This window comes from Numenius arquata, chromosome 11, assembly GCF_964106895.1.
Source record: "Numenius arquata chromosome 11, bNumArq3.hap1.1, whole genome shotgun sequence".
Classification (NCBI taxonomy): Eukaryota; Metazoa; Chordata; class Aves; order Charadriiformes; family Scolopacidae; genus Numenius; species Numenius arquata.
Window position 1 is genome coordinate 1,273,722 of NC_133586.1, and position 11,867 is coordinate 1,285,588.

Sequence of the window (11,867 nt, forward strand, 5' to 3'; positions counted from 1 at the left end):
AGCCCATCTCTCTGGGACCCCATCTCTCTTTATTCTCCTCTCCTGGGGGCATTTCACCAGCATTTTCCCATTTTGGTTCTCAGGATCCCCCCGTTGGTACCCGGCGCAGCCCAGGGCTGAGCCCAGCCTTAAGGCATCCCCCGGCAGCAACCCGCATATCCCGGAGACCCCCTCCATCCCCAACACCGCATCCCGGCCCCAAACGCATTCCAGCTGGAAGGCTCTGCCGTAAATCTCATGGGGAGAATCTGCTGGAGCTCACCGTGACCCCAACGTGTGTCTGCTTCCTCCTACCACCGACACGAACTACCGCGGCACACAACAGCCCCCGCACACCGACCAGCCGCGGGGGCGGAGGGGGGGGAGAAACATCTGGTTCGGCTCAATTCCCCCACCTCGGAGACATATATATATATATATAAAAAACATGCAATTCCCCCTCCAGCTGTGCTTTAATGCTCACGTGCTCTTCTCAGCCACACAGCCCTCCAGAAAATAAAATAAAATAAAATAAAATAAAATAAAATAAAATAAAATAAAATAAAATAAAATAAAATAAAATAAAATGGTGTTTTAATGCCGCTGCACACCTGAAAGCTGCAGCCTGAGAGCGGTGTGTGGCACAGCGTGACCGGGGCAAATAAGGGGTGAGGAACCAGGGACTCGGAGCATAATCCCGCTCTCCCAGCGGCTTTGTGCCTGGGGTTATATCAGTTTTCCATAGCCCAGGGGAGGCTCTGCCCAGCCCCGGGCTAGTAAGGATGTCCATGGGGTTATTGCAATGCACCCGAGGCAGAGGGTTAATTAGGAACCCCCCTTGTTAGCATCGCGGAGGAGAGGGCCCCCCCCCGGGTCAGCTCCGGGGGTTCGCCCGGCTCTGCCCTTCCCAGGCGTCTCTGCAGGGCTTTACACCCGTGGAAAATTAGTTACAGAAACCTGACATCTGGGATACATCTCTGGGATAAAAAAAAAAGCAGAATGGCGTAACGTGGAGGGAGCGGGCTGGCGGATCGCAGGCCACGGGTTGCTCACCCGCTAAAGACCTTTTCAAAGGGAAATGGCCCCAAAATTCAATAAATTAACTCAGTCCCCGCTGCCAGCATCCCGTTGCCTTCCCGGCCGTGCCGTGATCCCAGCAAACCCACCGCCCCTTCGCCCCGTGGCCCTTGAGGTCCTCCCCTCGGCACCCAGCTCCTGCAGCCCAGCGGGACGGCACGGCGAGAAGCAGTAACCAAAATTAGGGCAATCAAAGCACTCCTGAAATCCACAAAATCCCCACCAGCTCCCAGAGGAACTCTCAGCGGGAGCTGCGAGACCGTGTCCCCCCCTCTTAGGGGAGGCACGGGGCTCTTTGGGAGGATGCACATGGGGAGTCAATCCCGCAAAGGCCGTGAAGTTACACGTGCACGGAGACGAGAATCAAAGGCAGGTGCGTGTTCCTAAAGCCAAGGTTTTCATTCCGACCTGGGAGCGATATCCCGGCCCCCGCTCTCGTGCAAAGAGAAACCAGTGAGCCCCCAGCGACGCACGTGGGGGCACCAACCCCTTCCCACACTGGGGTGCACCCACCTCCTGCCCTGAAATTCGCCCCCAGAGCTCGCCCTGAATCAGAGAGCCGAAGGAAACCGCACCAGAACATTTATCCCACCCCATTTCCACGTATCCTGAGGCTCCCGGCCCCGAGTTATCCCGGCAGGCTGTGCCCCTCACCCCGGCGTCGGGGCTGCCAGCATCCCGCATCCCTTCCCGCATCCCAGACCAGGCGCTGCAGGAGGATCAGGCGGGTTTTTCCATACGCTCGTTTCCCTAATTGTCTCCCTGCTCTGTTTTCTAATCGGAGATGTCTTAACACAAATAATTATAGCCACGTAACTGATTAATCATTCAAATGAAATTAAAATTGAGTAAGTGATTTAATATATTTAGATAACGCACATGTGCAATCGGAAAAAAAAGTGATACTTATCTGCAATTGTCACTCAAAATGGATGAGCTTCAATTATTTGTGTGGGGAGAAAACAGAGGTATAAAGTTCAGGATCCAAATTATTGTGTAAACTGTTGACACACTCTGAACACTGTTATTTAAATGCCATTAAATAGATATTTAAATGAGAATGAATAATTGCATCAATAATTCATTTGCAGCTTAAAAAGAACCTTTCACGCAATGTCAGCTGTAGGAACAGGACAGTTGGAAGCTTTTTAGTATCGTGATGGAGGAAGAGGCTCTAAAATACCTTTAAAAGCAGCCCCGAGGCTTGCGTCTGATCCCAAACCTGCGCCCGGGTCCATCCTCACAGCCCCAGAAGTGCCCACAGAGCTAAAATCACCCGGTTATTAATTGAGGTGGGCGCTCGGAGCGGCACGTCGGAATGACTCAAAATGGAGAAAGACCAACCCAACGGCAGAACCGTTGAAATGCTGGGACCTTCCCAGCCTGGCCCATGCCAGGAAGACCCGGAGGACCCACCGTGAGCGCCACCAAGAGACATCACGCTGAAAAAAAGCCAAAAATGTGGGCAGGAGGCGGAGCACCCTGCCTGTACAGGCAGCAAACCCAACGCACCCCTCAATTAAAGACCCGCCGGGTGGTATTTGCTGTCCAGGGGCCAGGCAGGAGGCTCCTGTTCTGATGAAATAATTGGGAAAGCATCGTCTGCTGCTTCCAATCACGAGTCTCTGTTGAGCAATAGTTTCTCAGGTATGAAGACCCACAGGTTTCAACACACCGGGGCCACCTCTGCTCTGGTGAGACCCCACCTGGAGTCCTGTGTCCAGCTCTGGAGCCCTCAGCACAGGAAGGACATGGACCTTTTGGAATAGGGCCAGAGGAGGCCACGGAGATGATCCATGGATGGAGCCCCTCTGCTGTGAGGACAGGCTGAGAGAGTTGGGGGGGTTCAGCCTGGAGAAGAGAAGGCTCCAGGGAGACCTCGGAGCCCCTTCCAGTCCCTAAAGGGGGGGGCTCCAGGAAAGCTGGGGAGGGACTCTGGATCAGGGAGGGGAGCCATAGGAGGAGGGGGAAGGGTTTGACTCTGAAAGAGGGGAGATTGAGGTGAGATGTGGGGAAGAACTTTGCTGTGAGGGTGGTGAGAGCCTGGCCCAGGTTGCCCAGAGAAGCTGTGGCTGCCCCATCCCTGGAGGGGTTCAAGGCCGGGTTGGAGGGGGCTTGGAGCAACCTGGTCTGGTGGGAGGTGTCCCTGCCCAGGGCAGGGGGTGGCACTGGGGTGGCTTTAAGTTCCCTTCCAACCCAAACCATTCTATGACCTCTGCAGCCCTAATAAAGCCTCAGATGCTCAATGGGAAGACAAGAAATGGGAATCTTTAAATTTTTTTTAACCTCCTGGATGTCTCTAGGAACACACCGCAGCCGCTCTGGCTGTAACAACACCCCCCAAAGTTTTGTGGGGCTTGAGAACCCCAGGGAGAAGCTCTGGGTGGGAGTCCCTCTGTCCCCACTGCCAGGTCCCCCTCACCAGGAGATGTTTATTTGAACCGTAGGAAGGTGCTCAAGACCTTCAGCCCCAGGAGGAGCCGGGGTCTGGGCGTTGGGGGGACATGGTGGAGATGGCTCAGTCCCCCCAGCCCAGCCCAAAGTCCAGGGGGTGCTCCAAGAGCACCGGTCTCCGTCCACTCTTCCCTCCCCAGTGCAAGGTGGAGAGATATATATATATATATTTATTACTCAGCACTGCCGCGTTAAAAATATGATTGTCAGCCTCTGTAATTTTCCAGTGACAGCTCGAAAAGAAACAGCTGAGCCACAGAGCTCCAGCTCCACATGCCATCTATTTCAACTGTCAGCTCCAGAGAGATCTTAATTATAATGGCTTTTGGTGCTCATTCCTTCCTAATGCCGTAACAGGGAGATGATTGCAGCCGTAAATGAGCGATCAGCCTATTCCCTGCCGGGCAGTAAAACTGGTTGTCAGGCTGGGGAGGGACGGCACGCCAGAAACTGCTCCCCAGCTACAGTTCACGTTGCGCACGCCGGATAAAATTGAATTTGGCTTCCTCATAGCTGCAAAGTTACAGGGCGCAAGGTGGTAATTGCCCCGGGAAGGGAGAGGGAGCAAGAGGTTTAATGGGCTGCGGAGCCTGGGAACGGCCAGGATCAATTTCGCATCGGCAATAAATGCGGAGGACGAGCCTGGCCCCGAGTGTCGCTGCTTCCCCATCCCACCCCCCTCCTCGGAGCTGCCCCGACTCATCCCCTCCACTTACTCCCTTGGCCCAAGGGAAGAGGAATTACAGCCAGGGCGCAGATTTCCAGTGCCTGTCAGAACCTCAGGGACCCCTCTGCCAACCGGGCAGCGGCAGAGGAGCCCAGGGGCAAAACCCAGGGGACCCGCGGGACATCGTCCCCACGCTCCGGAGGGTGAAGGAGCATCACACACACCCCTCGGGCAGGAAAACGCGGGGAAAACCCCACTAAACGCCGTTCCCAAACACATTAGCTGCCGTCAGAAATAAAACGCACTTATTTTTAAAAGAGCTGTATTACTCACTGGCCTAGAATGAAAGTCTAACCGGGGAATTTCCTAGGCAAAACCGGCAGCTCGGCTTAACATTTATTTATGAAAATAAAGCAGGCAAACCTCTGCGAAACGACCCACCTCCCCCCTTTTCCTGGCGAGCTGCTTTGGAAACTGCTGGCCAAGGCAAGAACCAGGCTCTGCCGCTTCTCGGGCTGTGCTGGATCCCGCGCCGCCAGACCCTGCTCCCTCCACTTTGCAAACTAAAAGCCATTCACTCCACACAGAAAATTAGGAAGCGCACGTTCACGTGGTAATTAGACCTGATGATGAAGCTGTCTCCATCCTCAGCCTCCCAAGGAAAGCTCCCACGTTTTCTTTCGGACGTTTCCTTTGGAGCCAAGGAGACAAATCCCAGCATCATCCTCCCTGAGACGAGACAGAGACGCGGGTGGACACGGAGCCACCCCAGCTACAATCAGTATTTTAACTGCTGTTCATCAGGGTGGAATCACTTTTTGCACGGTAGAAAGAGAGTATCTGAATTCCGGGAAAGATACATCATTATCAGACTAGGTGCTGGGATCAGAGAGACTGATTCCCGGTGTGTGGAATATTTTGCATTCCTGGAAAAATACGCCCTTGGTGCTGGGTGGGAGAGGAGCTCGGTCCTAACAGGCTGCCCCAGCCCATCGCTGCAACCGCATCTCACGGCCCGGCACCACTGCGGGGACCTGAAATTGGCACTTTTCCCCTCATTTTATACCTGGGTGCACCCCCCCCCCCCCCCCCCGTGTGCGCAGAGGCAGGGATAACTCACACGTATTTTATACACCCACAAGGGATAACAAGTGCTTATTGAGGATGCTTTCAAAACAGAAGGCCACCTCTCAAAGATGCTATTTCCCACCTTCCCGGAGGCGTCGGGGGTGGCAGAGAGGGGGGCAATCCCCCAGCTCCCCAACACCGGCGTTACGGGCGAGGGGACACCCTCCAGGGACAGCTCGGCATCACTCCCATCCCGCCGTGGCACATCCAGCACCCCATTTTTTTACCCCATCCTAGCCCCCCATTCTGGTTTGTTCGACTAATTTGAATTAGCAGGGAGTAGAGCCTATGAAACTATTCTACTTACAGCATTACGAGAGGGATGGGCTTGGAGGAGAGGGGAGCAACACGCGCTTATATACAAAAAAAAAGTCTCCCATCAGCCAAAACTGTTTTGCCTAAATAAATCCCAAAGTTTATACATCTCCTTATCCACTGGGCAGCCCCCAGTCCCCACGGTCAGCTGGGGGACCGGGGTTTACTGTCAGTTTTTCCCCGGGGTATCAGGCCATCCAGCAAACCCCAAACGCCCCAGATTTCAAGAGGAAAAGGGGTGCAGCAAACCCAAGGGCTGCGCTCCTCCTTCCCCTGGGATTGGGAAGGGAAAAAGCGCCCGCGGGGCACGGACCCCGTGTGCCACACACTCGTCCCCGTCCCCCCCCAGCCTGATCCAGTGCCAGGTTCGGTGTCTCCGCGGGAAGGCTGTCACCTAAGCACTACAATGGGTTGCAAAACCTGGAGAAGCCGATTGAAGAAGTGATTGATGTGCTCATCTGCCGGGCCCTTCCAAAAGCCTGGCTCATAATCGCAGCACCTCCAACAAAAAAAAAAATCCAAACCACCACCAACAACAAAAAAAAAAGGATAAAAAATTTAAAATAAATCCGTAAACACTCCAGTTGATATTTTCACAGCTCTTTCTGCTGGAAAGAAGCCTCCCCGGCCAGGCAGCCCCCTGTAAATTAACTCATTAGCAAACGTGGACCTTCCTTCCCATCACGCCCATCAGCAGTGACACGGGGACATGGTTTAGGGATGTTTTTTTTATCAGAGTTAGGTTGATGGTTGGACTAGATGATCTTAAAGGTCACTTCCAAGCCAGACAATTCTATGATTCTACGACTCTATCATCACCGGATCCCCCGGCCAGAAGGAAGGGGGCTCAGAAGGTGGTCATTGCCCATCTTTCCTCCTGCCCTGCATCGCCCCGATGCCCCCAGGAGGGATGAGGAGACGGTGCTGGGCTGCTTTGCCCTTTGCCAAAGCTGCCGTTTGACTGAAGCAATTTTACAGCTGAAAAAGCAAGCTGTGAAGAAGACCTCTCCCGGGTCACGGGGCGGCAGAGCAGGCGAACCACACCGCTGCTATTTATGCTTCAGGGCCGCCACAGATTTATATCTTTGTCCTTATTGTTTAAAAAAAAAAAAAAAGAAAGAAAGAAAGAAAAAAAAAAAAGAGTAAAGGAGAAGCGCTTGTCCCCTTCTGAAGTTCCAAAGTCAGGAGATCGCTGACTCAGGCACTGCGAGTCCCCGAGCAGCCGCTGCTCCGGCGGATTTAGACTCAACCCCAGCCAACCAAAAAGAATAATTATTTCCCCGCTCCGCTGTGCTATTTAAAGTACGACGAAGCGCAAAGACACTGAATTATGCACGGCAGAGTTACGCTCAAGGCACAGCGAGGTAGCAGCAGCCACCGAAGATAAATAAAGTGGATGCGAGCGCTCCCGTGGCCGAGCCCGCTCTCCCCGGTGACTTTGATTTGTGGAAAAACCACAGTTTAGGTGGGACAGCGGCTTCCAAGGCGCCCCTGTTCCTTCGACACCGGCCCCCACGCAGGGACGAGCACCGGGTGCCACAGGGGACCCAGCGGGGAAGGATGGCCCTGGCCACCAGAGCAGGGTGGACCAAAGGGTAATCTTGGCCCCTGAAGGCGTTTAACACCAAGAAGAGCCCTGTCCGTATGAGTGCCCCCCTCCCTCCAGCAGAGACAGCCCTAAGGGATGGGGGGACATGGCTGCACCCTCACCCCTGGGGACAGGAGAAGGACCTGGGGGTGTTGGTTGATGAGAAGCTCAACATGAGCCAGCAACGTGCGCTGGCAGCCCAGAAAGCCCCCCCACACCCTGGGCTGCATCCCCAGCAGCGTGGCCAGCAGGGCGAGGGGGGGATTGTCCTCCTCTGCTCCGCTCTGGGGGGACGTGCACACTCCCCCCCAGTGCTGCCTCCAGCTCTGGGGCCACCAACATCACAAGGACATGGAGCTGATGGAGCAGGGTGCCAAAGGAGGCCATGGAGATGATCCATGGATGGAGCCCCTCTGCTGTGAGGACAGGCTGAGAGAGTTGGGGGGGTTCAGCCTGGAGAAGAGAAGGCTCCGGGGAGACCTCGGAGCCCCTTCCAGTCCCTAAAGGGGCTCCAGGAAAGCTGGGGAGGGACTCTGGATGAGGGAGGGGAGCGATAGGAGGAGGGGGAAGGGTTTGACACTGAAAGAGGGGAGATTGAGATGGGATGTGGGGAAGAACTTCTTTGCTGCGAGGGTGGTGAGAGCCTGGCCCAGGTTGCCCAGAGAAGCTGTGGCTGCCCCATCCCTGGAGGGGTTCAAGGCCAGGTTGGAGGGGGCTTGGAGCAACCTGGTCTGGTGGGAGGTGTCCCTGCCCAGGGCAGGGGGTGGCACTGGGGGGGCTTTAAGGTTCCTTCCCATCCAAACCATTCTATGACAGGGACGTGTTCCCAGTGGCTCTGGAGCTGCAGGTTCACACCAGAGCAGGGCTGCTCCTGCAGAAACTGGGCATGGGGAGGGGGCAGCTGATGGGCAGCACAAGGAGAAGCAAATAGGACATTTTTCAATGGGATGGGATTTGCCCAAAGCTGATCCGCTGCCACATTCCCAAGAGCCCCTTGGGACATGCCCAGCAATGGCTTGGGGCTTCGCTGCACAAAAAGAACATTCAAACCCTTTTTTTTTTTTTTTTTATTGGCCCTCAGTACTTTATGGATCATCGTGGACTTCCCCATCTTCTCATAATTTATAAAAACGGCCTGTCGCTATACTTGGCTTCACCTCAAGGTCAGTAAATCACAGTATTTAATTAAACAGCAATTTACCAGCTCTCAGCCCAATTCATAAGAAACTCATGCATCGTTTGAGTGGGATTTTCATATACTTCACTTGGAAAAAGTACAGAGACGACTTCAGCGGAACAAAATAGTTTTGTTTTTTTTTTTTTTCCCCTTTTTTTTTTTTTTTTTTTCCTGGCAACTCACAAACCCACTTTTGCTCCCATTGCAAGCACATTCCCTGCCCGGGGGCTATCGGATACGTCCCAGGGAAAGCCGTGGAACACAGTTCTGGCAAGGGCAGGTCCGTGGGAATGAAGCGTCGCTGTAAGAGCCATCAGCACATGCAGCATCCTCCCATCCACCTCCACAGCAGCGGGAACCCCCCCCCCGACACCACCGCTCTGCCCTTCAGCGCTCAGCAAAAATAAAGACATTCTGCATCACGACACCGAAATCTTTGGAAAAGTCTGGATTATCAAGTTTTGTACCAACACTTGGTGTTTCCTCTCCATTTTTCTAACACTGCGGCCGATGTCTTGTGTGTCAGGTTGCTCTCTGACAGGCTCAGCCCTCGGGGATGGACCTGAGTCACCCCAAAGCCCACCCCCCCCGTGCAGGGACACAGGGCTCAAGGTGGCTTTGGGGCAGGGGAGCACGGCGGGGGGGACACAGGGATGGGTACGAGGGCACCGGGGACATCCAGCCTCGCCAAGAGCTTTTGCTTCTCGTCCTGGTGATGGTCCTGGGGACCACCTTTCCCTCCTGGGAAAAACACCTGCAGGAATCGGGTTTTCCCCATCTCTTTCAGGTTTCCAGAGCCCACCTCGCCCCGCGTGGGCCCAGCAAGGCTGGGTCCATCCCAGGACCCCACCTCAACCACCAAAAGGGGCAGCAAATGGCTTTCCAGCATGTTAAAAAGCTGCAGGGATGTCACTCTGTCCCCAAAGGAAGATGAAGTCGGGGATTCCCAGGCAGAGCAGAAGCTGGGATGCTCCCCCCCCCCGGCAGAGCCGTGCCGGGGCTTCTCAGGAGAGCGGAGCTGCAGGACGGTTGGAACGTAGGAGGAAAAAAAAAAAAAAAAAAGTGTTCCACAGCGTCTGCCTCTTGCTTTGAACAACAACAAAAATGCTGTTTTACAAATAAAGTCATTAACAACCACTGCAAGCTGCCCAGCATCTCACCCACCTTCGTGTTTCTCGCAGCAGAAGAACCCTGGTGCTTTTGGGTTTGGAGAGGGTGACCCTTGGGTGGCTTCGCCGGCCACGCAGACAACCACCGAGATGCCACAAAATGCCCTGAAAGTCAAAAAAAAAAAGCAAAATAAAATTTGGAACTTGCTTTAGAATCCAGCTTGGATCTTTAGGAAAAAAAAAAAAAACACTAACAAAAACAAACCAACAAAATCCCAATTTTATTTTATTTTATTTTTTTTTAAAAAGCAGATTTCTATTATTTCCTTTCTTCCTTTCCTGAGGGACACTCGCTCTCCCACGCTTGGGCCAGCCTGACGCTGACGTGCACCCGCCGGCAAACCCGCGCCCTGCCCTTCGGAGCCGCATGGGTCCCTTTTTAACAAGTCCAAGATTTCTTGCTCCGCCAGCGTTTTCCACCCGGAGATCTGAGCAATAACGCACACACGCCACATGCAACCACTTAGAAGTCAATTAATATCGGCGGAAGGCCCCTTGTTGAAGGCAGCAGAAGGAACGATGTTACATTTCCGGAATAATGGCTGAAATTTGCCATTGTGTGTCATCAGGAATCATTTAAAATAGTTTTGATCTAAGTTCTTTCTGTCAGGGCTCTAATGAATTAAGAGATGACAGATTGCCCTAATGAGAGGCTCGGCTTTAAAGAAAAGGCGACATTGTTTTTTTGCTGTACTACTCGGATAATTCGGGATGTTTAAAAATAATTACAGCGGAAGATTAATACCTTACAAGTTTTCAGACATTTCTCACACGCAGCGGAGGGCCCAGCCCGCCTTTTGCTCAGGTTTTTAGGGAGGGGGGTGGGAACAGGGGCACCACCCTTACGCCCCTAAAACCATAGTTACACCCCAGACGCTGAAATTTGGGGCTGTAACTAAAAAAAAAAAAAAACCCACAAAATATAATTCCTGCCCTGTATTCCCAGGGAGAGCGCCTTCCCCCAAACTCCCAGCGGGTCCTTTGGGATAAGCCCCCGTGTCCCCGGCTTGGGGGGGGGTTGCCCCATCAGCTGCTGGGGTAAAAAAATCAGGAAAAAGCCACTATCCGGAGCAGGCTCATCCCCCCGGTTCGTGCCGCTTTCCCCCTACTCATTAGCTCGCTCGCTGGATCGCATTTTTCTGCTGTGCAAAGGGACCACAAAGGCATATTATATTCAATGTTAAGTAAACAAACTTTTGAAAACTGCCTTTTATTGATTCCATACGGCCATCTGGTTTGAAGGAAAAGGCTCCCCTCCCCTCTTCCCCCCCCCCTGTGAAAATATTCGAAGGTTAGGGACTGGCAGCGGCTCAGCGTGGCTGAAAACCACCGAGTTTCCTTTGCGGTTAACAACACAGGAAAACGTCTAACTTTCAGATAAATGTTGGAGGCTTATTTGGTTCACCCATCTGGTAGCCAGCCTGTTCTGCGAAAATTAAAGATATACATATGCAAATATTCACAGTCTGCTTCCAAGATCTAAAGAATTTTTATGATGTAACCACAAAAAGAGGTTATTTAATGTTGACAATATGTAGCAGAGCAAAGCACTATAATGCTGCATATGGTAATGTAACTTATGAAAATGAAGCCGCAGTGCCCTTACAGAGTAATGAAAAGCAGATTTCACCTTGAAGACTATTTGAGCTGTTTAGCTTGTAATGACTTGGAAAAAAAAAAAAAAAAAAAAGGAAAAAAAAGAAAAAAAAAAGAAAACCACCCAAAAAACATTGGTGTGAAAATACAACTTGCCACACAGCCACCACAGATCCCGGCCGAGCGTGGCAGCGTCACCACCAAACAGCCTCAGCCTGGCTGGCATCGTGGGGGGGGCCTGCCCTGCGCCAGGGATGTGCCACCGTCCCACCGGGGATGTCTGCAGCACTGGCGGGGCACGGACAAAGCCCCCCAGGGATGCTGATGCCAACAGAGCCCTGCCTTCCCACGCTGCAGCCCCACGTGTGAGGCAGAGACAGGGTACCTGCAGCAGGGACCGCTCCATCCCCATGGGGCAGAGGCACCCACAGTGGGTACCTTTCCATCTCGTGGGGCAGAGGAAGGGCACCCACAGTGGGGACCTCTCCATCCCTGTGGGGCAGAGGCACCCATGGTGGGCTCCACTCCATCCCCGTGGGGCAGAGGCACCTACGATGGGTACCTCTCCACCCCCATGGGACAGAGGCACCCACAGTGGGTGCTGCTCTATCCCTGTGGGGCAGAGGCACCTACGATGGGTACCTCTCCACCCCCATGGGACAGAGGCACCCACAGTGGGTGCTGCTCTATCCCTGTGGGGCAGAGGAATGGCATCCA